Source organism: Lytechinus pictus, chromosome 6 (assembly GCF_037042905.1).
Source record: "Lytechinus pictus isolate F3 Inbred chromosome 6, Lp3.0, whole genome shotgun sequence".
Taxonomy (NCBI): domain Eukaryota; kingdom Metazoa; phylum Echinodermata; class Echinoidea; order Temnopleuroida; family Toxopneustidae; genus Lytechinus; species Lytechinus pictus.
Window position 1 is genome coordinate 26,102,713 of NC_087250.1, and position 26,541 is coordinate 26,129,253.

The 26,541-nt window shown below is 36.1% G+C and overlaps 1 long non-coding RNA gene and 1 other non-coding gene across 2 annotated transcripts; one reads left to right on the forward strand and one right to left on the reverse strand.

Moving 5' to 3' along the window:
- Window positions 1-2,105: 2,105 nt before the first annotated feature.
- TRNAY-GUA (transfer RNA tyrosine (anticodon GUA)) lies at window positions 2,106-2,191 on the reverse strand. The gene is given in 2 exon segments: window positions 2,106-2,141; window positions 2,155-2,191. It is a non-coding gene; the product is annotated as a tRNA-Tyr (tRNA).
- Window positions 2,192-2,477: 286 nt separating this feature from the next.
- LOC135154446 (uncharacterized) lies at window positions 2,478-6,317 on the forward strand. The gene is made up of 3 exons (XR_010293836.1): window positions 2,478-2,692; window positions 5,502-5,604; window positions 6,151-6,317. It is a non-coding gene; the product is annotated as an uncharacterized LOC135154446 (long non-coding RNA).
- The last annotated feature ends 20,224 nt before the right edge of the window (window positions 6,318-26,541 follow it).

The following is a 26,541-nucleotide window of genomic DNA, read 5'->3' on the forward strand; positions in this document are numbered from 1 at the left end:
ATAACACTGAAAATTTCATCAAATTCGGATGTAATATAAGAAAGTTATGACATTTTAAAGTTTCGCTTAATTTCACAAAACAGTTCTATTCACATCCTGGCTGGTATGCAAATGAAGAAAATATGACGTCATCCACTCACTATTTCTTTTGTATTTCATTATACGAAATATGAAATATTCTAATTTTCTCTTCATTGTCAAGTGATGCAACGAATAATTCCTCCCTGAACATGTGGAATTAGATTGTTTAATACTATATGGTCCAGTCAAGTTGGTCCTTATTGTTAAATGTATACAAAATAAAATATTGTACCATTCAAACAATAAAAAACAAAATAAATAGTGAGTGACGGACATCATCGATTGAGTCACCTAGTTGTACATATCACTGTTTTGTGAAAAATAAGCAAAACTTTAAAATGTCATAATTTTCTTATTTTACATCCGATTTTGATGAAATTTTCTGCACTATGCTAGTTTGATTTTTCTTTATTTATTCAAGTCAGCATTTTCCTGGGGTGGACTTGACCTTTAAATAAAAGAGTTGCCAAAGCTGTTATACATGTCTAATTTTACACATTTATATATATATATTATATATATATATATATATATATATATATATATATGATTGGGAATCATTCTTTAAAGCGTAATACCGATCTGTGTAATATAATAAATTTGGGGCGCCATAGTCTAGTTGCTACGATTTTCGTTTTTCAATCAGAGGGACGTGGGTTCGAATCCCAGCCATGGCGTGTTTTCCTTCAGCAAGAAATTCATCCACACTGTGTTGCACTCAACCCAGGTGAGGTGAATTGGTACCCGGCAGGATTAATTCCTTTAATGCATGCTAGAGCTAAACCCGGGGTAATAAAAATAACAGAGATTAAAATCCTATTTGATATAACATGTACCATGTGTTTGACCTTTACTTTTTCACACAACTTTCTCATTTCCCTCTTTTTCAAGAGCATTCAACACATCCTTTTCATGAGAAAAGTTCAGTTTTCATCATGATGATCATATTGATCTCAATAAACATGGTGATTGTATTCGTGAGCATGCAAATCTGAGGCAGATCACCTAATTCGTCCTCATGACGAATAAAAATTATAGTTAATATATATTTTTTTTTGCAACACTCCGCAAATTACTCTTATTTATTTGTGAAATACTCCTGGATGCTTACCACTGATGTATAAAATATACACACTATTCCAGTCGATAGCATACATGTCCACAGATCAAATCCAGTAACTATGGCAACCAAATGAAAAAATAAAATAAAAGGGAAATTAATGGAAATAACACGTTGGATTTTTTTTTTTTTGTGGGGGGGGGGGGTGGAGTCGTGATATGTGCAAACGCCGGGATATGTGCAAACAACGGTATATGTGCAAAATTTTGCCGGGATTTGTACAAACAACGGAATTTGTGCAAACGCCACGCCGGTAAATGTGCAAATCTGTCAAAATTTATCAACGGCATCTGTGCAAACGTGACGACGGGATATGTGCAAATGAACAATTTTCACGGGAAAATTGCAAACCTCCGGAATATGTGCAAATCACTGCATTTATCCATATAAAGGCTATTTCTCATGAAATGTTTCAGTCATAAAAAAAAATTGTTAAAAATGAGAAACATGCCTGCATAAGGGAGAAGCTACAATGACATCGGCAATGAAACGCTTTTCAGAAAGGCGGCGGGGGGGGGGGGCACCAACCTTAAATTGAAGACCCACTATCGTTTGGAATAACATGGATGTAGAGTGTAGTCTTTTAATGCTCCAGACCCGGTCATTTAATCATTTGAAGATCCTTCTGAACTAAGATCCTGTACTAAAGCATGCATAAGGAGCATAGCCATTCAAAAATAATAAAAAAAACTGCAACACCTCACCGTCTACCAAATTAAGACCTTGTAGAAATGAATATAGAATGTAGTCTTTACCCTAGACCTTGTTGTGTCAATAACAAAAAAAAATCAAATACAATACCTCACCGTCTAATTCCTATCGAATAAGTTGTTGTTGCTGTTGTTGTTTTAGCTTATACGGCGCGCGTCATTCATTAGTGAATATTTGCGCCAAAAAAACCACATCCACCGAGCCGGATTCGAACCAGCGACATAAGGTTAATCATCAATCATCTACAGTCCTCCGCTCTACCAACTGAGCTATCGGTGGTTACTAGGTTTAAAGTGTAGTTTTTGCTCCAGACCGGGTGATTAAAAAAATTCTAAACTATTTAAGCCCCGCCATCTTCCACTACTAAGACTCTGTTATGAAGAACGTGTATATAACGTATTCTCAATTCTCCAGACCCGTTTATTTAAACAAATTTTCAAGACCCCACAGTCTCATTCCTGTGAAAAAGATGGATATAAAGCGTTGTGTTTTCTCCAGACCTTTGATTAAAAAACCTTCAGAATTAAGACCCAAGACTAATGGGGCGTTGCAAGAAATTTACGTTGCAATTGATTGCAAATCGACTGCAACTTTGCAGCCGATTCCGATCGACTGCAACTAGCAATCAATCGCCAATTTGCGTTGCAAGAAAAAGGCTTGCGATTGAACGCAAGTTGCAGCTGATCTGCAGACGATTTGCAGCTGTAAACAGGGTCTGCAGCACAAGACTAGCCGAAAAAGCAAAATAATGGCTTGCAACAATCCTGTTTGTGGAAGAGAGTAAGTAGAAAATATTCATTTTTCAGACAATTCTTTCTCCATTATGTATGTTTTTAGAGAATTTATATATTTTAGACCTATGCCAGTGAAAAAAAATTATTTTGAAAAAAGTGAAACTGTATCTTTATCGCCGGTCGAAATTTCACCTTCAACAAATTTTCTACCGTACAATTTCAATCCCAGTCCCACACTTGACTTTTTGTGTCGGTAATGCACGGTTGTATCAACAACACGGCAGGTCATTGCCGGTGCAGTGCTGTTAAAAATCACCCAGAAGCAAGTAAATGTGTAGGCTCTAATTATGTATGAAACATCGAAAATGACCTTCAAAGATTATTTTTGTGCCTATTTGAAATGATTTTTTAAGTTATATCGGTTTCAACGGAGAATAGCCATCCAGTAAATAGAAATTAAAGACTTCCATTACAATTTACAGTCTAGACATTTCCACAAAAAAAAAATCCTCTCCATTTGTCTCTCTTTTTTTATGAGTCTGTCTAACGTTACCTCGAGCGAAGTTCGTGCAGGCCCTACTTCACTTCACTACCGCTACACTACGCTCCACCTACCCGAACTTCGAGACTGAACTCTATCTGATATTCCGAGTGACAAAGGTGGGATTTTATGGGGGGGGGGGGGAATATAAAATTCATGCAACATCACGATCTTTAAAAACAATTCAAACTAATATTCTTACTTTACACCAAGTTTCACTTTTTCATGCTTCTATCAGTCTCAAAATTGGTGATTTAGAGCCAACATGAAGTTCCTCACACAAATAAATAATTTGCTGCCGTATCGCGCGTGCATGCAATGTTTTGAAATCGGCAGTGAATTATTTATACGTGTGAGGAACTTCATGTTGGCTCTAAATCACCCATTTTTAGACTGATAGAAGCATGGAAAAGAAGTGAAACTTGGTGTAAAGTAAGAATATTAAATATTAGTATTAAGCGTAGTGTAGCGGTAGTGAAGTGGAGTGGAGTGGAGCCTGCACGAACTTCGCTCAAGGTAGTCTACCGTTAACCTCCCTTTTTATGACTTTCCTTGGCTGGCCTGGGATAAAGTGAAAATTTTGCTGTTTCGACTTTGGTCTTTGGAGGATTAAAAAAAAAAATATTTATTATTATTATTATTTTTTTATTTGGGGGGGGGGGGGGGGGGTTCTCCAGACTTCGTATATCTCGCCAGACAAGAAAAAAAAAAAAAAAGGTATAGGGGGTCTACATGTGTTGGGCTACTTTTCAGAATCTATTGGCCACATCTGCCACATTCTTGGGAAAGTTTTAACATTGAATAGGATGTTGCCTGCCCAGGGCCCTTTTAAATTTCTTACGGGCAGATTGCACAAGAGGTTCTTTGCAAGGACAGTCTATTTGTGTCGTTGATTTGTAATGATGTGCCGTCACATTTTTAATATCCATCTCATATAAATATAAAAAGATATACATGTAAATACATTTTATTTTTTAGATTCAATATGTAGATCTACTATGCCGGGGGGGGAGGTACTTAGATTTGGTTTGGACAAAGGTGTGTGGCTGAAAGTTTGAAACCCGTACCCATATTTACAGGTCATTTTGGCTAAAAAGGTACCCATTATTAGGTATTCATTATAGGGGCGGATCCAGGATTTCGTATAAGGGGGGGGGGGCACATTTTCGCCTGGAAAAACTTGACAAGCAAAAAAAAAAGAAAAAAAAGGTTATCACCCAAACTGTAAGGTCATTTTGTATTTGCACCTAAGACATTGGAGTAGAATATGGACCCATGTTTAAGGACATTATCTAAAAATTGGGCCATGCTTAGGGATTTTCCAGCATAAAACCATACGCCATGTTTAGGGATTTCTTCAAAAAAGGCGACCCATTCCTGCGGCATATCCCCATATGCCTTATCTCGTGAGTACCCCCTCCCCCCCCCCCCCGGGCTACTATGTAGCTGACTCTTGATTTTTATGCAAGCACATGAGGTGCTAAATAGATGACATACTTTTTTTCACTTTAAATTGTTTAATAGATGATTACAATGCTCTTCCAGGTGCTTTCAGTTTAAGGGTGTCTCATATGGTGCATCAGTATTAATATTGTATGCATAATCATGATTTTTTACATCCTTTTACATCAAGCACAATACTCGGGGGGGGGGGCATATGGTCCCCCTTGACATTTTTCAGAATAAATCTGCCACTCAAAATTTTATTACCGCACCGCTGACTGACGTTTTACTTTCGAGTCTCACACAACTTTTGGTACTAAATTTGCCATTCCCAGGTACAGGGTCAGGAAATTTTGCAACATTATGTTTGTTTAAGTACATGTCAGACAAAAACATGATTACATGTAAAAAGTCAATATTCATAACTGGGTAATTTGTTTTTTATTGACAATAGTAATTTAATGTCACTGATGAACTTTGTCTTGAAAATAACAATAAAAAGAAAAAATTAAGAAGTTAAGAAAAAAAAAAAACAAACACATGAATTGAAAGGAATTTATTTTGATACCAGATTTTTTAAAGTAAAGTTGTTAGGATTGCTCTAGAAAGGAATATGTACACCAAAGTTTGGCATTCTATTACGAGCTTTTTTTAGTAAATTAAAGCAAAAGGTATGATTTCATAATTTTTCTAATTGCGCCGCCCATGGCTGAGGAACCATAGTGCCCCTCCCCAGGCCAGAAGTGACTTTAATCAAAACACCCTTGGACTACTATAATGATTAACACACTGGCAACTGAGCTTAACTTGTATATTAATTTCATGAATATGTTTTATCTCTTTGCTTTTTGCTTTTAATTGCTTACTACAGTTATGACAAAGAAGTCTGGAACCTCAGAACCACCATAACTGTGTCTGCTACAATGTGTGTTCTTGCAACCAGCTGATTGATTCATTTTATCAACTCTTGAATGGTATAGGTTACATGTAAACTGTATTATTATTAATAATTCACCATGATGCGGATGGGGGTGAAATATGTACACATTGACCCAAGGATAATGCAAAATGAAAAAGGCTAACACAAATCTCTATCTTGACTGGACTTCTCAGCAATGGAGACATCCCATTGATGGTGGGGGGGGGGGGAGGGGAGGGGGTGGCTATGCTCATCCAAGGTGTACTGTATGAAAGTGTGTATTTTGCTTTCATTGATTTAATTTATTGCATATTTTAATTTCCATGATTCTTTTATTTGGGGAAAAACAATCAGTTCACACTTTTTTAGATTACATCATGGCAAATTGCCAATTACTATGGTCTCAGGAGTAAGCCACTATCCCTCTATCATATCATCATTTGGGTGCAAACAACGCCCTTACCAGCAGACATAGGGGCATTTCTGCACAAAAATTGTTTGCTAAGGGCGTTCTTGCACTGAAAGGACAAAATTTGAACTAACCCAAGCTATGTATAGTTATGGGCTTGCATTATTTCCCATATTATTTTTTTATGAACAGGTTGATTATCAGAACTGAATTCAGAGCTGATCCTGTCTGTAGTAACATCATTATAAGAGTGGACTACAGAATGAGGGCGTTGCTTGTTTAAAAACTTCACTCCATGGAGCTCTCCAAATTCATCGCAAATTAGACTGCTTCTGGAAACCAGATTTGTTCGTTCAAGCAGAGATGCTTGTGGCTTTCCTGACTGGACTTCCATGGATTCTTCATGCCAACCTTAAGAACTGTGGTCTTCTGCATGATACACATCAATTTCAAACAAGACATTCTGTGGTGAAACACTTGATGCAGATGATATGAAATTTTATTACTGAATCTCAGAAGTGATTCCTTGGGAGCAAGAAATAATGAAAAATAAAAATAAAAGGTCCATCAATAATGAATGTCTTGAGCAGTGTTCTTTTTTTTGTGCACAGATCAATGGATCTTTTCAACTCCAAGCAGGGATGTAGTCAATGCTGACCTCGAGGCAACATTTTGCTGACCTTGGTCCGAGTCACTGTACAGAATCTATGGGAAGTTCTCTCAAGCTGCCTCATGACTCCGGAAGAATCAGCCTCGACCTCATCCCTGTATGCAAGTGTGATATATATCTACGATGCAATCTCATGATTAAAGAGAGAGAAACAAGAGAGGTTCAGATTTTGAAGTGTAGCAATCTCCTGAAATGTATGTTTTATTTGAAAAACTTAATTGGGCATGTTATTCATTATGATATGTATGAATGAAAGCATTTAAGCAATTTAGTGCTCTTGCAAAACATATTCTGAGTTGTATTTACTGCAAACGCTCAGAAATATTGATAAGCATTTGCCAGTGCATGAAGTGTTTTAATAAAGAGTGGCTTTTGTGCCTATGGAGAGTCATTATTTCCTCAACATTTCTTCATACAAATAATTTCAGAAATCACAATTTGAATATTCCATGACCTCTGATAACAAGAGCAGAATATTTTTGGTGATTGACACACTTTAAAATGATATTAGGAGAGAATGTACTGAAATTGTGTGAAAATAATGGCATAATTGCTGAAGAGGCCTATAAAGATTGAAAATAACATTATTTCAAGTTTTTCTTGAAAAAAACCCATGGAAAATTGAAAATGGCATAATTTACACAAGTTTTCAAAACAAAATACAAAAAAAAAAAAATTGCAGAATGTTTAGTACACAAGCCTATGGACAATCAATTGAACGTAAATCGAACGCAAATTTTGCGCATCCTCCAAAATCTTACATAAGTTACGTTCGATTTGCAATCAATTGCAAAGCTTGCGCTTGATCTAAGTTCAATTGATCAAACACAACTTCTTCTTGCAACAGGATTGAACGTAACTTGCGTTCAATTGCAGATTTGCGTTTAATCGGAGGACTTACGCTCAATTTTGGGAGTTGCGTTCGATTTGCGTTCAATCGCAAGTTTCTTGCAACACCCCATAAGACTCCGTTATAAAGCAAGGGTACATATCGTAGTCTTTACTCCAGACCCGTTTAAAAAAATTATGTTATAATCTTAGAAAATAAGACCCTGTAAGAAAGCATGGATATAAGAGCACAGTCTTTACCCCAGACGCTGTTATTAAAAATATTAGGAGATCTTCAATTTGACGACCCCACCGTCTCATATCTGTGGGAAAAAATGGATATAGAGTATAGTCTTTACTCCAAACCTGGTGATTAAAAAAAAACTTAAATAGTAAGACCCCATCATCTTCCAAACTAATAGTCTATAAGTATAACAAAGCACGGGTACCTATAGCATAGCCTTTACTCCATATCCATTTATTAAAAAAACTACACTGTACACCCACTGTATAATTACGCTGTATACCCATGTGCTACATTACAGGTTCTTAGTATTGAAGATGACGGGATTGAAGTTTCGAAGATTCTTGATTTTTTTTTTCAAATGACTGGGTCTGGAGAAAATGATAACTCTATATCCATATGCTTGATGACATGGCAATGGTTTAGAAGATGGTGAGGTTTAAATTGTAAAGTTTATTTCTCTTTTTAACCACCGGGTTTTGAGTAAAGACTAGGCTTAGCTAGTCCAGGTATAGCGTTAATCCTGTTGTTTGGAAGAATATATGGCCAAGACTGAGTATTATAGAGTAGACTAATAACCTTCATCTTGTAGGGTAAGGTCGCATTGGGTCTGGAAAAGGAGACTACCAGCATGGGTCGGCAGAGCAAAATTGATAGGGGAGGGGAGGGCACAGCGAAAAAGGGCACTTCCTCTTTTGAAAAGGGCACTTGAAACAAAAAAACTTTTTTAAAAACAAAATAGCATAATGTACCCAAGTAGGGTAATGAGTAAAATGATTGAGTGGGGCAAACATGGCGTGTGGGGCAAAAATTCTTTAAAGCTGCGAGCGAGCGAGCAAAATTTTGAAACTTTTAATGCAAAAAAAAACATTTTTGATAGATTTTGACATAGAGAACACTATCATATTTCACCACTTTTCTTTCCTTTTCTTCTTTTCTTTTTCTTGGTATTGAAAAATTTTGGGGTCCATGGAACGAGGTCCATTTATTAAGGGGGCAAGTGCCCCCCCCCCCCCTCTCCCTCTGCTCAGATGCCCCTGCATAAAAGAAAGGACGCTAATTGCAAATACATATACCTTATATTAGCAAATTGGACATTTGAACAAACCAGAAGAGAAGGGGCATTTATCAGAATATTCATATGGGGCACTTGATCAAAGGTGAAAATGTACACACTACAAAATAAGAATTTCACTCTAAAAAGGGGCAACTTAACCCTATCTAGGTCGGGGTATTTTTGGAATTCATATGGCCGGGGGAGGGGGGCCTCCCAGGCCCCCCCCCCCCCCTTGAGATCTCGGCCGTCGACCGCGCAATCGCACCGAAAATTGGCACGCATGTTGTCTGGGATATAATCTACAAAATTGTATAGTAATTTCTTTCATGCAAATTGTTATTACGTAATTATGCTAATTTATGCGTAATTAGTATGCAAAATCATACTTTTTCCACTAACTCCGTAAATAAAGCTCAAAATGTTCTAATTTTTGGCATAGAAACCCTTTGTGATGTTCTTAGCAAGTGTACATGAAAAAATTGTGATATCAGATCAATTTCTTATGTATGATATTGTTTTTGCAATTTCTTATATGTATTTCTTTGTTTTTTGGACCTTTTGTTTTTCATTGTTTTTTCAATGAAATTCGTTGGGGACTCTTCTAAGATCATAAACAGCATAAAATACATACATTTAGGCGTGCAAAACTAAAAATAATCATACATTTATGATTTTTGGTTGAAAACACAATTTACATTGACTTTGTACACGAAATCACGTTTTTGAGCACTTACGTAACATTGCGTAACTTCGGAACCGCGTACCCGGGTGACGCAAAATCGGTCTCAAAAGGTGCGGAAGACTTGAAAGTAAAAAGTCAGCGAGCAGCGCGGTCAAAAAATTTTGCGCGACGAAAATATCGCGCGACTCTTTGAGGGGGGAGGGGGGCCTCCGAGCCCCCCCCCCCCCCCGGCCTAGATAGGGTTAAAGGGGCGAGAGGAACATTTTTAAAGGATTTTTATTATTTAAATATGCACTTTTAGAAGGGATAAGAACACGAAATAAGGAAAACGGGCAATGACAGGGCATGAAAAGAGCGGTTTTAAGGAATGGAAACTTATCTGATACGAGATAGGGCACTTATATTTATAAAAAGATAAAGGGGCACACTTTAACACATAAAACAGGTCCTTCTAAGATGAAAGGGGCAAAGTTATTGGGTTATAGTTGTTGTAAAATCGAGGTGTATGAATTGCAACCTAAAAATATTTCATTTAGAGAGTAAAGTGCATCGCATTTGTGGGTATATAGTTCAAAATTAATGCCTCTTGTTGGTAAAGTGCGCTAGTATGACATGATTGTGTGGGAAAATATTTTTATATACGTTAGTGGGTACAGTTTTTTTACACATGTGGCTGATATTACACAAGCTTGCGTCACTTTGGGTGTGTTTAAAGAGATAGGAAACAATGTCTTGTTTGAATGTTCATAGATTCATAAAAAAGTAATATCAAATGGCATAGTAATCAAGACATTTTGGGTTTATAATTAAATTTTAAAGAAATTCGACAACTTCTGATGAAATCTGGAAATGAAATCAACAGATAAAGTTCAATGTGTGTATCAGTGGAAATAATGCTTGCCTCTCCCACCCCCTTTAATAATTGCCCCATGCAGTGTTCGAAACAGTACTAAATGTCCCTTTAAGGTGACACGACATATACTGCTGCGAAAATTGCGACAATTAATATCTCAGAAGGCATAGGATTAGTGTTAGGATTGTGATAGAGTTTTTGTTTCAGAATATTGTCATGATTACGATTAGGGTGTATTTAGTTTTTGAGGTTAGCTTTTATGTTTCGCTTAATGTTTAGAATTTCCATCGGAGCAATTGTCGCCAGAGCAAATGTCCACTAAGCCTGGTGCCCCCCCCCCCCCCCTCCACTGCCTCTCTAAAAAGCGTTTCATTACCGATGACACTAGCTGTAGCTTCTCCCTTATGCAGGCATGTTTCTCATTTTAACAGTAATGTTATGAAACATTTCATGATAAATGGATAAAAACAGTAATTTGCACATACCCCGGAGGTTTGCACTTTTCCCGTGAAAATTGTTCATTTGCACATATCCCGTCGTCACGTTTGAACAGATGCCGTTGATAAATTTTGACAGATTTGCACATTTCCCGGCGTGGCGTTTGCACAAATTCCGTTGTTTGCACAAATCCCGGCAAAATTTTGCACATATACCGTCGTTTGCACATATCACGGCGTTTGCACATATCACGGCTCCACAGGGGGCTAATTATTATTTGCTATATATTTTTCCCCTTTTTACATTGAAACTAAAATGTTTTGAGGGGGTAATTATTTATTTAGCTAGATGTTTGGCAACATATACATTGCGCCATCCAAATAATTGCATTAGTAAATTGGGTCTTAATCACACGACTATACTACAAACATTAATGCATTATGGGTAAGGCACCTGGCAAGTTTTCAGGAGTTGATTATTGTTTATTTTGAGTAGTGATGTACAAGGCCTTCAGTTGGAATTTGCTTTAAATTGAGAGGTGTGCAGTTTAAGACATAAGCCCACCAAGAAATGAAGAAGACATACCTGCATTCAACGCTATTGCAGGTGTGTAGACCACAGATCCCAAATAGAACAGCTGTACCGTGACAAGTATGGTAAGGCGAAAATCAAAATGAGCGTATGATTACACAATAGTATTGATGATCTTACCAACAAAGTGAAATATAAAGAGGGAAATTGAAAAATAATAACTCTTCACTACTACTACTACTACTACTACTACTACTACTACTACTACTAATAATAATAATAATAATAACGATAATGATAACAATAATGATAATAGCAAAAAAATGATAATAATAATAATAATAATAGCAAAAATAATGATAGTAATGATAAAACAATAATAATTACAGTATAAACAATAGTGATTATAATAGTAATAATAATGAAAATAATAATACTGACAGTAATATTAACAATGGTGATGATAATAGTGGCAAATTGTTGAGCGCACACTGATCGCCAGAGATCCCGATGGGTGCTAGTTCCAATGGCGTATGCTGGGGAAACGTGCCACCTCCCGCTGTGGCAGAGGAGTTCCGACACTAGCAAACACAACAAAATTTGTATCAATTTTTCTGTTTTCAACAGCTGATTTTCCAAACTTTAGTTTCATCCCCCTATAAAGATGGGTCTCCCCTCACCATACTACTTTAGATACACCTCGGCATGATGTGCACCTCTCCATGCTCAAACAAGCCTACGCCCTTGAACCCAGGAACGATGTTCTCTCGTTCACATACCTTCCGAAAACAATTAATGTGTAAAACATAAATATGTTACACTTCGTCAGCAAACCCAAGCAAAAGGCGAACTAAGAAAAAAAAATAATACAAAAAAATAGCATAAAGCATTTCTTACCCGTATTCTGCACTTTTCACATTTTTAAAGGCATGAACCTTGTATTAATGTAGCTATTGCTTTCCAAATTATTGACCCATAATCATTGTTTCTATATGCTTTGCATGTTCGATGATGTTGTAAATATTTATTGTAGCCTAAATTAATTGTAAATATCATGTGTAAACTCATACACCTAGAGCTGGTCGATATAGAAGATAAAATTGTACGTTATCTTATCTCATAAACGAGCTTCAGATATAGAACAAAGTCATATAATTTTCAAAAATTGGGCTTGCAACGTTTACTCACGTCACGACGCGCTACCACGTTCGATTACCTTCATAAAAACGCGTCGTCTATTGCACAGGAGGAAGGGTCTACACTTTGATATTTTGCACGCCGGTTAATCACGAAATATATAGCTTGTTAGTAAAAGACTATCACGACGCCACTCACCAAAATACACCCGCAGAAAGCTCGCAATGTATGTTGGCAACCAAACATGCAACTTTGGCCTATGTCATCATCCTTTAAATAAACTTTCATAATTTTATTCTTATTTCACATACTGGTAACCTATGAAGCAGTTCAATCTCAGATCATAATGTGCCTTGCATGTGTTGGTAACTGTTTATGGTTTACAGAATCGAATCCGAAAAGAACCTGTGCAGGGCGGTCGGTCGGATACAGCGCCGAGGGTGTTGGACTGTTCTCAATGACAATAAACTTGTATTGTGCTAACGAAACGTGATGTTTACGTGAGGATGATGCATATCCTAACGCTTCGTAGATTAGAGGGATTTTAAAAAACAAATTTACGCAGCGAGCTGCGGCGTGATTACGTGAGTAAACGTTGAAAGCCTAACGTGTGAGGCTTGGGACGTGCGAACAATCTTCGCCGGGCTGATGCTATACGGTCTGTGCTACTCTACTGCCAATCAAGGTTAACTAAACTTTTATGAAGTGTACACATACCGTAAAAGATGAAAAAGCTATGTTTGTTATCAGTCGTAAGGCTTTGTTGAAACGCATTTCAAAAAACTGTGAGAAAGAAAGATATTAACATGAATAATTGTTTCTTTTACTACCTTTATTTTCTGAGGGAAATATAAAATAAACGTACAACCATAACACTGCATTTGTCTTGTCAATTAAGACAATTTAGATTGAGAAGAACCTAAATTAAAACCATTTACAAAAAAAGTCTTTGAAAATACCAGTTTCTTAATTGTAAGCGCTCTATGAATAGGGACTGACGATAAAGTATTTTTCTCCTCTCATTTTCGTCTTTGTATCGGTATTATTTTATTTATTTTTTTTTTTTTTTTTGGGGGGGTGGGTTCTTCACTTTCTTCTTCTTCGTCGTCGTTATCATCTTCTTCTTCTCCTCCTTTTTCATCATCTTTTTTTTTTCTTCTTCTTCTCCTCCTCCTCCTTTTTCTTCTTTCAATCTCCCCCCCCCCCTCCTCTCCGTCACTATACAATTTCAACACCATAAGAAAGATAACAATTTATCGATCGTGTCGATGGTTGCTCACCTCATAAATACTAATGACGTTTATTCTAAGGAAAGTAGGCAGGAAAAGGCGACAAAACAAGACATCTCCTAGGGCATCTGTCACCATTATCCAGGAAAACATAGTCCCGTATACATAGATCTCACCAGGCATTGATATTACAGCTATTGCAGATATATAGCTCACCGCCAGGGACATCGCAACAGGGAAAATACCCATTTTTCGATTACCCACTAGGAATTCGTCGGCCGTCTTTTGCTTGCCGCCGGAGCAAGCGGAGTACACACCGATAGACGCGGAAACAAAAAGCATCGCGCCGAAGACGACGTAGTCCCACATGCTGAAATAGCGGGGGCCTGAATCGAGTCCTTGTTGGTCCATGATGATGACTGTGGATGTAATGATTAAAATGAGCTATGGGAATGTTTCTTTAAACAAACTTAGGCAGTTCTAAACATTAATGATAATACTATAAATTGCATGTCTGAATAAATTGTCACTGTTTTACCCTCCTTTGGATGACTGAGAGAAAAGGGGAAATATAGTTAAAAAGTGTGGCCAAATATGAGTGTGAAACGGGCCTTATTTTCTTGTTGGCATTCATGCCCAAAATATCATAAGCCATAGTCAAGGGTTATAATGATTAAGCTGTTCCATTGCGTTTCTGGTATACTTTCGACCATATTTGGACATGATAACTATAATATGCAAAGCTTCCATTGGCATAGTAGCATTACATTTACTTCAGAGAGTTTGATTCTTTTCTATTGAAAAAAAGTGTGGAAAAACTAGAAAAATGCTGTTAACAATCACGCATTGAAAATACATCATTTTTTGCAATATCCGCAGCATAATCACATATCATAATGAGTTACATCGGAATCAGAACAATATAATTGAGCCAACATCTAAGCCAAGACCCCCCCCCCCAACTCTTGCCTCTGAGATAGTAAAAACGGCAGGAAATATAGCAGGAGCAAATGTCTTGTCGCACCAGAAAGTCCAATACTGCACCTTTCTTTCGCTCTTTACACCCGAAATTACCCATTGCTGCTATGGTCGCATCCTCTTTTTCACTATCTTAGTTGGATTTTGCTTTTCGTTAATGATGCAAATTTGTAATTCTCTTAAAAGATACAACGATGAATGCACCCCAAAATGGTGTAGTGAAGTTTTAGCTATGGATGTACAACGACCCCACTGTATAACAGTGGAAGGGTGTCAATCTAACCTTTATTTATTTAATAGTACACAGGCCCTTTTATATTTTAAGTCTAAACTGATGTGGGTTAATTATGGCTAAAACACAATGAAACGCATTTCTAATTAGGTCTGTTGACCTGGATATCACAAGCATACTGAAAAAGAAACACAAAAAATAAGACCGAAGATGCATTTCTTTTTTCATTCTAAAACATGAAAATTAATGATCCTCTTTCAGTTTAAAACAATGATTAAGACTAACCTGAAATTAGAGGGGAAATTCAAGACAAAAAAAGATTAGAAATCATTATGTATTTTTCTCTGTAGGCGTATCCCGCCACAAGCCTAAGCTTTTAGGGTATACGCCTTCTTCTTTAAACCCAACATATACAGTGCGTCCCACAAAAAACAAAACCGAGATTTATCGATGATTTATCATAACTTAATCATAAATACAATAGACAAATGACCTACCATTTTAAAGCTCAGAATCTCTTCTTTCATTTGAAATTAGTTATATTATTTCTCATTCACGCATAAGTGAGTAAAAACAATTTGAAGAGGGGATACCAAAAAGTCATTTGGCGAGCTGTATCTGGGTTTCAAATAGAAAACCACATTTTTTAAAAGTTCAATATCTGCTCTTTAATTTGATACCTCAATTACAGAAAATGGTAAAAAAATAACAAAGTTCTGGTTATTTGAAATAAGGCTTGAATTTCAATAATTTCATAAAATGAAGAGGTTTTACAGGCTAGCGTTCAAACTCACTCGACGCTCCGTTTTGTTTACGATCAGCCATGCATTAAGTCTTTTGTTAACCATGCGATAGCTTCTGTGGGAAACCGGTGAAAAAACGTTATTTAATAAAATTATGGAAATACAAGCATTGTTTCGAGGGACCATAACTTTTTTACTTCTTGACCATTTTTTGTGATTAAGGTATCAAATAAAAGAACAGATATTGAACTTCTTAGGCATGTGATTTTCTTTTTGAAATTCAGATACCCCCCGCCAAATGAGTTTTTGGTATCCTTTCTTCAAATTGTTTTTGAATGAATGAGGAATAATCTTCGTGATATCAGCTGAAAGAGGAGATTCTGAGCTTTAAAATGGTAGGTCATTTGTCTATTGTATTTGTGATTAAGTTATGATAAATCATCGTTTAATCTCGGTTTCGTTTTTTCTGGGACGCACTGTATATATACTGTATATTTTTTTCATAACAAATTGATTTTTGTAGCTTTTATTGATGCTTACGAAAAATGTAATGAAATGGAAGAAAATAAATGTTTATTTGAAATGAATTGAATTCAATTGAATTCAATATACATATATATATATATATATATATATATATATATATATATATATATACATATATATATATATATCACAGCGCATTATGTCACTGTGGAAACGAATAGAAGATACGCATCAACGCAAATCAAATCGAATCTTCTTACTCTTTTATAAAAACAACTGAAGATAAGTATTCTCAATTTGATGTTCTTCTTACCTTATTGCGGTTGTCGTTGCATAGAGAGTGATGGATTTATTATGCATCCAAATCCACTGTGTCGAGGGTTTTTTAAGGACTTATTCATGTTATTGTTATCATATACCACGTGACCGCTTACGTGATATGATAACACGTTTGTCCCATATGTATCATAGCATCTGCAAAGTGATCAAAAATTTGATATAAAAAATTATACTATGTATACATAAACTTAAGTTCAACCTTCTTATATTTGCATTCATGGGGCGTGGATGATATAAACATAACATAAAACGTGTTTATGATGTATTACTTTGTAATTTCGATACATAATTACAATAGATAGTTTTTGCAAATCCAACCCTAGCACGCAGCAAATGCACTGACAATCTAAGTCAAATCACAATGAAAAGGTTGGAGGTCTTTGTCAAACATTTAAGAATCGGAACAACAATTTCGTCCTACGTTTCCGAGCTGACAAAAAAAACGCAATGCCGTTTGTCCAAAGTCACGGACGAAACCGTTGTATCAATTCACAAACCTTCGACAAAGACATCATTGTCATGAATGGCATTTTATATCACATTCTCTATGTTTCAGAAGGTGTCCTACTTAGTATTTACGAGAATGTCCTAATGTATTATACTGTAGAAGCCTACGTTGCAAACTCAGAGCCCTGAGAACGATTGTTTTTTTTACTGGGGGTGCTGATGTAATTTTGACAAGCAAAAAAAAGGAGGTTTTACTGCAAAATATAAGTCATTTTCCTTTCATTTATCCAATTTGAACACCTGCCATATTTGAGTGGGTACTGCCAGTGGAGAATAATACGAAGGAAATCTTGGGGGTGCTTCATCTCCCCAGCACCCCCGCTTCCCAGGGTCATGCGCAAAGCCTTGGTCTGGCTTTACTGTATGGCAAACAAAATTAATGCGAGGAAGCAACGAGAGTGACAGATCATGACAAAATTCTCCTTCTGGTACCTGGTGTGGTTAAGTCTTATTTACCGTATGAAAATTACAAAACAAAATGAAAGTGTACAAAAGTGGATGATTGCTACAAAATGTGAACATAATGCCTATTCTTAAAGCCCCCATCACACTTATTCCGAATCAAGCAGAATTGGCCTGAATGAAAGGACTATTGTTTGACCACCAGTTGGTCATTTCAATCTACTTCGAACACCGTTCGAAAATATCCCTCGAATGTTTTGAACATGACCAAAACCTTCAGGACGGCCAAAAGAAATGACAAAAAATATTTCGAATGAACTCAGAATGCAGTCAGGATATTTAAAATGCCCCTAGAATGTCCAAGAACGTAGCACGAATTATCAATCTGACTCCATTGCGGTTCATTTTGACTAGTGTATGATGATACACCTGGTCAATTTACTGAATTTCAACTCCAGTTTGGTAAATTCATAAGTTCCTCCCAAAAATGTCTAGATTTTTTGAATATTTTTGCTTTCCAGCTTCTGCTTGATTCCTGCTGATTCCGAATAAGTGTGATGGGGGCTAAAACAAAAACAATACTGAACGATGACGCTTCTCTGCGCCATTGATTTCATGGTTCTGTTCTTCCTATAGAGGTTCTTTCAATATAACAGAATAAATAACATACGGATACAATTCTCAATTTTAAATAAACCTGACAATGGTGCCGTGACCTGGAGACCTTGCTGTACAGTCCTATAGACGAAACCGACTCCAGAAAAAGGCCTTGGGAAGCAGGGTTACAGGGGGTGCTGAAGCACCAGAATTTCCTTTGGGATGCTGCGTGCATTATTTTTCATAGGCAGCATCCCCGAGTATTCTGGAAGATGTGTCGAATTTGGAAAGGGTAATCAAAATGAAGTTCACTTTGCAGTGAAACTTCTTTTTTTTTTTTGGGGGGGGGGGGTTGATATTACTCTGAACCGATTTGACCTCAATTTTGTAGTGAGAACCCTTTTCCCCCAATTTCTTTATGAACCAATTTGAAATCCATGTAGTAGTAAGAAACCTTTTTTTATTCTTTTTTTTCTACAGCATCCCGAGTTAAAATATTATTCCCAGCATGGGTGTCGATCACGGGGGGGATGGGGGGGATATATCCCCCCCCCAATATTTCAAGTGGGGGGGATGGCCTGTATTATCATCCCCAGTGAGCAGAAGGATGCCACTGCCAGACTTGAGAGGTGTGTCCGAGATGTAATTAATTGGTCAACTGATAATGGACTGAAACTTAATTGTAATAAAACTGCAGTGCTTCATCTCACTAGTAAATTTAGAAATAGTAGACAGATAGAAGGAATAGAACTTGATAATACCTATGTTAAATGTGTAGAAACTGTAAGAAATCTTGGTGTACAACTGGATAGAAAACTTAGTATGAAAGCTCAAATAAACAATGTATGTAAAACTAGTTCATTTGCCTTGTATAACATTGGGAAAATTCGCAAGTTTTTAACAACAGAAGCCACAAAGAAATTGGTTCACGCTCTTGTAATATCACGCATTGATTTTTGTAATAGCATTTTGTATCGCCTCCCTGATAATCAAATTCATAAACTTCAAAGGATCCAAAACTCGGCAGCGAGACTCATAACAAGAACGAGGCGCAGCGAACACATAACACCCATACTACAAGAATTACACTGGCTTCCTGTAAAATCCCGTATTGAATACAAGATATTACTCCTAACATACCAATGCTTACAAGGTCAATCGTCATTCTATCTCAAAGAACTCATTGAACTGTATGTACCCCAAAGAAAATTAAGGTCAAACAACAAATCTCTCCTTGTAGTTCCCAAAATTAACACTCAATTCTACGGCGCTCGTTCATTTAAAATGTCCTCTGCTGAACTTTGGAATAAATTACCTGATATTGTTAAACAAGCTAATACTGTAGAATCCTTTAAGTCCCTTTTGAAGACATTCCTTTTTGTAAAATAAGATATACATGTACCTATTAATTGATATTATATATTTGCTCCTCTGTGAACAGGCTTTTTTTTCTTCTCCATTCTTTCTATTCTTCTTTCTAAAGCGCATAGAGACATGATTTTATCGTCGTTATATGCGCTATATAAGCAATGTTTTATTATTATTATTATTATTATTATCCCCCCAATAATTTAGGGTAGAAAAATTATAATAATGATGATGAAAAAATGAAAAGTTTGATCATGATGATTATAGTGATGATTATAGTATGCCATCAATCAGTTTGTTTCCCTCGCAATTTGTGTATATTGTTATTAAATGAAAACATTCTTTTTCAGGACTATTAAACAGATGGGTGGAAGTTCAAGATGAAAAAGAATGAAATGTTTATGTATATGATATTTTTTAACACATGACATAAAAGGACCCCAACGAAAAACAACTTTTGTTGATAGGGTGTTCCATCCCTCCAGTGGTGAATGAATTAATTTTAATAAATCAATGATTTCAAAAGGGTGGAAAAACAAACGGGAGTAAAAGGGTGGCAAGATAAATCGTCTAAGGAATGACCATATAGCTATTAGAGTAATAGCCCCACCAATGAAAATATTTGGGGGGAACATATCGTTTTGCCCCCCTCCCAATAATTCTGCATGTGCAACTAAAAATAAAATAAGATTGTAATGCTACACTGAAACCAGCAAGCGAGATTAAGATACCAACTCGATTTTGATCTAAAATCGTGCTCAAAATGTCTGCTTTTCAGATCGGAATATAAAAATTTTCAGCTCGCGCTTCGCGCTCGCATCATTTCTTTACCAAAACCCCATACTTTTCATGATTAAATAGGTGAATAGAATGTCTCGTTTTCAGTTCTATACCTCAAAAGAACTCCCGCTTCGATTTGCAATAATCTTTTGTTGGATATATATCTTGTTCTTTATTAAAAGCGTCCATTAAATTGTCTTTTTGTCCAGATCGAAATATTAAAATTTTCAGCTGACGCTTTGCGCTCGCATCTATTGTTCTTCTAGATACCCATCTTAATCATTGGTACCAAAAGTGCTTAGAATATCAAGCTTTCACGTCAGAATATAAAGAAATTTTAGCTCGCTCTCTAGTGAGATACATGTATCTATGCTCCTCATGAGTTACTACAAGCAAACCTAAACAGGTACATTTTTCCTGTTTTCATGTCATACTAAAAATTTTCAGCTCGCGCTTTGCGCTCGCATTGTTGGTGAGGTTGAGATATGTGTCTCTTTCTCATGATTCATATATATATATATATAAAATATAGGCCTATGTGTGGGGGTGTAGGGGTGTGTGGGTGAGTTTGTTCGTTTTATATGATCGAGCGTCTTTGGAACGTTGATTCATGATTTTGCCCCCCCCCCCCAATCTGAAAAATGGATCGATGCCCCTGTGTATACATCATGCTCAATCAACAGATCACTATGTACATGTTCCAGATAATTTTTGTCATTTTTTCTTTCGTATGAGTTTAGAATAGGCTTACTTGTAACACAAATTGAATTAAAAAAAAAATTATATAAGTACAGTACACTACAACAATGAAGGAATTTCCAAGAACACCATGCATATCAATCACTCGAAAATGTCCTAACTTGTGATTTTAGTGGGGGTAATGTTGAAAGATCCCCATCCACAAGAACTTTTGGGTCATCATCCCCCCCAACCAAGAATACTGATCGACACCCATGATTCCCAGGGCCTTGCTTCAGACCGACCGAAATTCTTTACGTAACATTTCCAAAGAGGAGACATTGGTCGGTGTCGGTTTGGAGTCCGTGTTGTCAATATTGGGATTGTTTGTAACATTTTTATTAGTATCTTCTTTTAGTTTCAGGGTATCAATGAAGCGTGATGTAGTTAGTCTGGTGTAATGCACTGAATTTAAGGGGGTCTGAATGTAGTATAGAGCCTACAAAGCATTGCGAAAAGAAGCTCATCTCGCTGTCGCTAGAACTGAAACAGAAAAATTGTATTTGAGCTGTGCTTGTCTGGCGTCTACTTGCTGATTAAAGTTTTAATCAGGGTCTGCGCTCGCAGACTATTAAGCGCAAGTGATCGTGTAAACATTATTGTTATTTATTACCATTTGATTGGTGATACTTTCAACAAAGAATTTGAAAGTAGTAAACATAAATAAAACCATACATCTGGTCATTGAACAAGCTATGCGTATCATCATGACAGCTATTAATTTTATCTTTACACTTTGATTAGTATTTGATATGTAATCTTGCAATTTATTGCCCTCAACGATGACATCCAAATCAACCCATGACAAACCTTGTTCCTAATAAAATGCATACATATATATATGTACATGTAAGTCTTTGAAGAAAGTCTGTTGCCAGGGGTGCTTGGGACAGCCTCCGCTTTCCTTCTTCCATCAGGTTACCAGGATATTGCATTTTTAAGAACATAATAATTCTTGAGACATGTAATGCAAATCTCCTCCTCCTCTCTGTTAGTCTGGCTAAGAGGTTTAGTATCTAACTGCATATAGTTTTATTACTGTCATTTTCAATATTTGTGATTTTCAGGCAGGGAAATAAATAAAGAAATTAAAGAGGGAAGTAAGGAAATGGAGGAGAAGGAGAAGAAGAACAAGAAGAAGAAGGAGGAGAAGAAGAACAAGAACAAGAAGAAGAGGGAGGAGGAGAAGGAAGGATGGAAGGAAATGAAGAAAGAAGGAAAGAAAGAAAGGATAGATGAAAAAAAAATAAAGAAAGAAAGAAAGAAAGAAAGAAAGAAAGAAAGAAAGAAAGAAAGAAAGAAAGAAAGAAAGAAAGAAAGAAAGAAAGAAAGAAAGAAAGAAAGAAAGAAAGAAAGAAAGAAAGAAAGAAAGAAAGAAAGAAAGAAAGAAAGAAAGAAAGAAAGAAAGAAAAAAGAAACGGACAAGAAAGTAGGTCTAGATTCTATAAATATCTTATTCATTAAAGATAAAGATATGTCACGTTTAACTCATTTTGCCCCACCCTTCTCAAGATATCTTCTTTGCTACCCTGGTGATCCTTTATTGTGGTAAATGATATATTGGAGATGGTTTAGCACGTAAGAAAGGATCTCCACGTAAGAAAGGATCTCCACGCAAGCGTCCGTATCGTGGGTGAAGAACAATAGAAAACAAGAGTAAACATCGGGCAAGTCTCTTCCGTCTATTCATGATATTTTCCTCAATTTTTTGATGAATTCTTGTCTAGAAATAAAATCCATGGCGTAGAAATGTCGGAAATGAAGTTGTATCCCATGTACATGATTTAGGGCTAATCTTTTAGAAAGAAAGTAGAAATCTCGGGGGCGAAAGTTTCAGGTTTTTTGGTGGTACACGCAAAAGTATAGGAAGGAAGACCTGGCTTCGTATGAGAGTAACCTTACGTTAGTAAATGATTTTTACTCTCTAGAAGCCTCCTGGCTAGGGAGCTCCAGGCCGGAGCTCCCTTGGTTAGCTCAGCTCTGGAGAAGCGATGCATGACAAAGCCGCCAAAGTAGTCAGACTTTCAACCACAATTGTGCAAAATTCAAGAAAATTTTATTCTTTATTTATACCTTAGTTTGATATGATTTTTTTAGTATAAATTAAAGTAACTCAACTGCACAAACAGCATCACTTAATAATGGGCATGTTGCCTTTGAGGCTGTGTTGTTATTGCCTTGTTGGGTAAATTTAGTGAATGGGAAAACACTTCCTATAAACTGTGTCTAGTCATTGTTAATTGTTTGTAGATCCTGTCTATAATAATAGTGTTCGCATTTTTTTTTTTCAAAATTTATTTATTCAGATCCAACTGGAGAAATGTTGGAACTAGATCTAGCCTCGGCTCGAGGACGAGGACTCTGTGATGATATTTTTAAAATTTTGAGTTGACAGTGTCTTATCATTATGGAGCCGGAGCACGCGCTAGGCTAGGGCAGGCCTGCGTAGGGTTGTGTCAGTGTGTGTCGAAGAAGTTGGTAAAATTGTCAATGATGAATGATGGAATCCCCTTCAATATCCACATCACTGCCAATTGGTTAGAATACACTGAATGGAATTAATTTAAATTGTATACCTTTTTACCACCTAAACTAAAGCATATAAAAGGAATAACAAATATTATGTAGGGCCTAAATATAATAAAAACATGAAAAATTAGAGGTTTCTTACCAGACCGATCTAGTGACTAGTGGCCATTGCAAAATTTTGCCATCCCTTGCTCACCCTGCGTAATACATAGGCTTGACTCAGTTTGTTTATATGATGTAGCTACAATACGATGATCTACGTTATGAAGCGCCATTCTATAAAACAATTCATTGAATTAATTATTTTAGCAAATGATATTATGAATTTACATTTTGGTTGGAAATACTATCATTTAATCTAGCAGATTTGAGAGATGTTGAATTATGTCCATTATATTAAAAAAAAAGTAATTTCATGTAGATCTACAGGTCTGTACTTTTTTTATTTCCGCAGTAAATTTTCGAATGGATGAAAACATCTTACAACATGTGCAGGCTGTCCTGAAGAATGAAGGAGGATTGTTAGAGAGGTATGTTTATTTTTTTCTATATGGACTATTGTCTATTTTCTTTTTTTTTTCTTTGTCACCATCTAAAAAAAATAATCATAAAATTGGTTTCATGATAAAGAAGCATGTATTTTGATCAATTTCAAACTTGGTTGACGTACACATCTGACAGTTACTGAACTAATCTTAATTCTGTGTCACATGATCAATGGTCATAGAGTACTAGACCAAAGGCTTCAGTCTCTGTATTTTGGTTGTTCCGCTGAACTGCGTAAAGGATTATAGTGAAATGTCAGAAATTGTTAAGGAAATCCCCAGAAACGACGGTTATTCCTGTCTAATAGAGTACATGCCTAAATGTCAAAAATTTTGTAGATCCAGTTGATCAATTTAAATTTATGAGAATGACAATGTGATTAGGTTGGCAAAATAAGGAATTCATAAGTCAACTGACCAAATATGCAGATTTCTCAAAAGGTAGGCCAATAAATTTCGACAATATGCAGTAAAGGTAGTTAATACATAGTTGTTGTTTATTCAATGTTGTTTAAATATTTTCTTTTGCTTCTTACTCTATTCTAACTCACTAGGAATATGCCAACCAGAACTGCAATTAGGAGTCATTGACAGGAGGAACCTTTGTGACTTGTACGAGGATGAAGCTTTCAAGCACCACACGCTACCTTATCAACATGCTTGAAGATGATCTGAGCCTGAGGAGGGACAAAGGGCCTAGTGATCGACTACCTTTGTATCTGCAAATATCGACAATTCTGCGTTTGTATGCGGTAAGTATTTCTTTTATAAGAAAGTTATGACATAAACATCTCAAGACAAGCCTAGTGTATGCAAATATTAGTGATGTTGCTGTAAAAAGAACTCAATGTAAAAAGTGATAATAAATTTTGGCAACTGCCTGTTTTTAATTCACAATGAACTGAGCCTATGATTATTATTTTATATTTTTGAAAAAAATAGAAAATACAATCAGAAATGTAAATTCGAACTAAGAGTTTTGTCATCCATTGTCGACAGATTCTTCCAAAATCCATACTTTACATTTAGGTTGTATAATTATCTTGGTTATTTTAAAAAAGTATTGTATCTGCTTTGCTCAATGTATGTTTGTCACACAATTGTTTATGGGGTTGGGAAAAGTTTAGCCTTAAGACCAGTAAAGTAATGTTAAACTGAGTTCTATGATATTTAAAGGATTCCATATGGGATCAAAAATGATTTTTTTTTAATCTTTAAATGTAAAGACAATGAAATAGTTATTTCTTGTTTTCTCTTTGTCATCTGAAAAAATAAAATCACAGAGTAATGTGCAACTTCTGGCAATAAATCTTCATTTACAGGATAATTTCAGGGAATACATGGTGATGAGACATCAGCTGTTGAGTGATCAAAGATGTTTCGCAAGCCATAGCAAGAAGAAAGGTTTTGTGAGAACTTCAACAACCAGAGGAGATTGAGGCTACCCAACAACAACTGTATGGCCCAGTGGATTAGTCTCCTGGACCTTGAAACAGAGGGTCGTGGGTTCGAATCCCAGCCATGGCGTAATTTCCTTCAACAAGAAACTGATCCACACGGTGCTGCACTCAACCTAGGTGAGGTAAAAGGGCACCGGTGGGAAGTAATTCCTCAAGAAGCTATGAACGCCTAGCTTAGCCGGGTAATATAGGAGCGCCTTGAGCACCCAATAAGGTGGATATGTGCGCAATATAAATACCCTATATTATTATTTTGAGTACCAGTACTACAGGAATTCAATAGTCATAGGTGTGATCGATGGGACCCATGTCTATATAAGATAATAAGAATTCCTGGAGGAACACAAGCTTTGTACTTTTTTGAAGGGCAAGTCCACCCCAACAAAGAGTTTCTTTGATATAATAGAGAAAAGTCCAATGAGCATAACACTGAAACTTTCATTAAAATTTGATAAAATGAGAAAGTTCTGACATTTTGAAGTTTTGCTTATAAGTTATTTTCACAAAACATCTGTGCACATCCTGGTCATTATGCAAATGAGCGACCAAGTGACGTTCGCCATTCACCGTTTCTTTTGAAATATATCATTAAATATGATTTTTTTTTCGCCTCATAATGTGTAATACAGGTGTACCGGTATGCTTTGATTTCTCCCTGAAATTTGTGTAAAAAGCCATTGTGGCAACCTGAACTCAATTCAATGAAGACTTATAATTGTGAATTCTGTAAAAATTCAAGTTTTATAATATATTTCATATCTTGATATGCAAAAGAAAGACTGTGACATAGACTTAATTGCATATCACCTGTTTTGTGCATATAAGTGATTTGTGTGAATCTTTGATATGTCATTACTTATTTTACATCATATTTTGATGTTGTCAGTGTCATGCATGTTTTATTTTTATCTATCCATTCAAATAAACTTTTTGTTGTACAGTGGATTTGCTCTAGAACAGGTATTTTTGTATGTACATGTAAGAATTTCATTATTTATTTGTGTCTTTTCTTTTAACGCTTTTTTACTGGGGGTTGAAGCAACTTCCCTTGAGATCTTGGCCAATGATCACGTAAACGCCTTGAAAATTGGTATGATAATAGTGGGGGATGTAATGTGCAATGAAATATGGTTATTTTTTCCGAAATTGTCAGATCTTTTATATGAATTATGCTAATTTATGTGTAAATTATACTTTTATACCATAATAT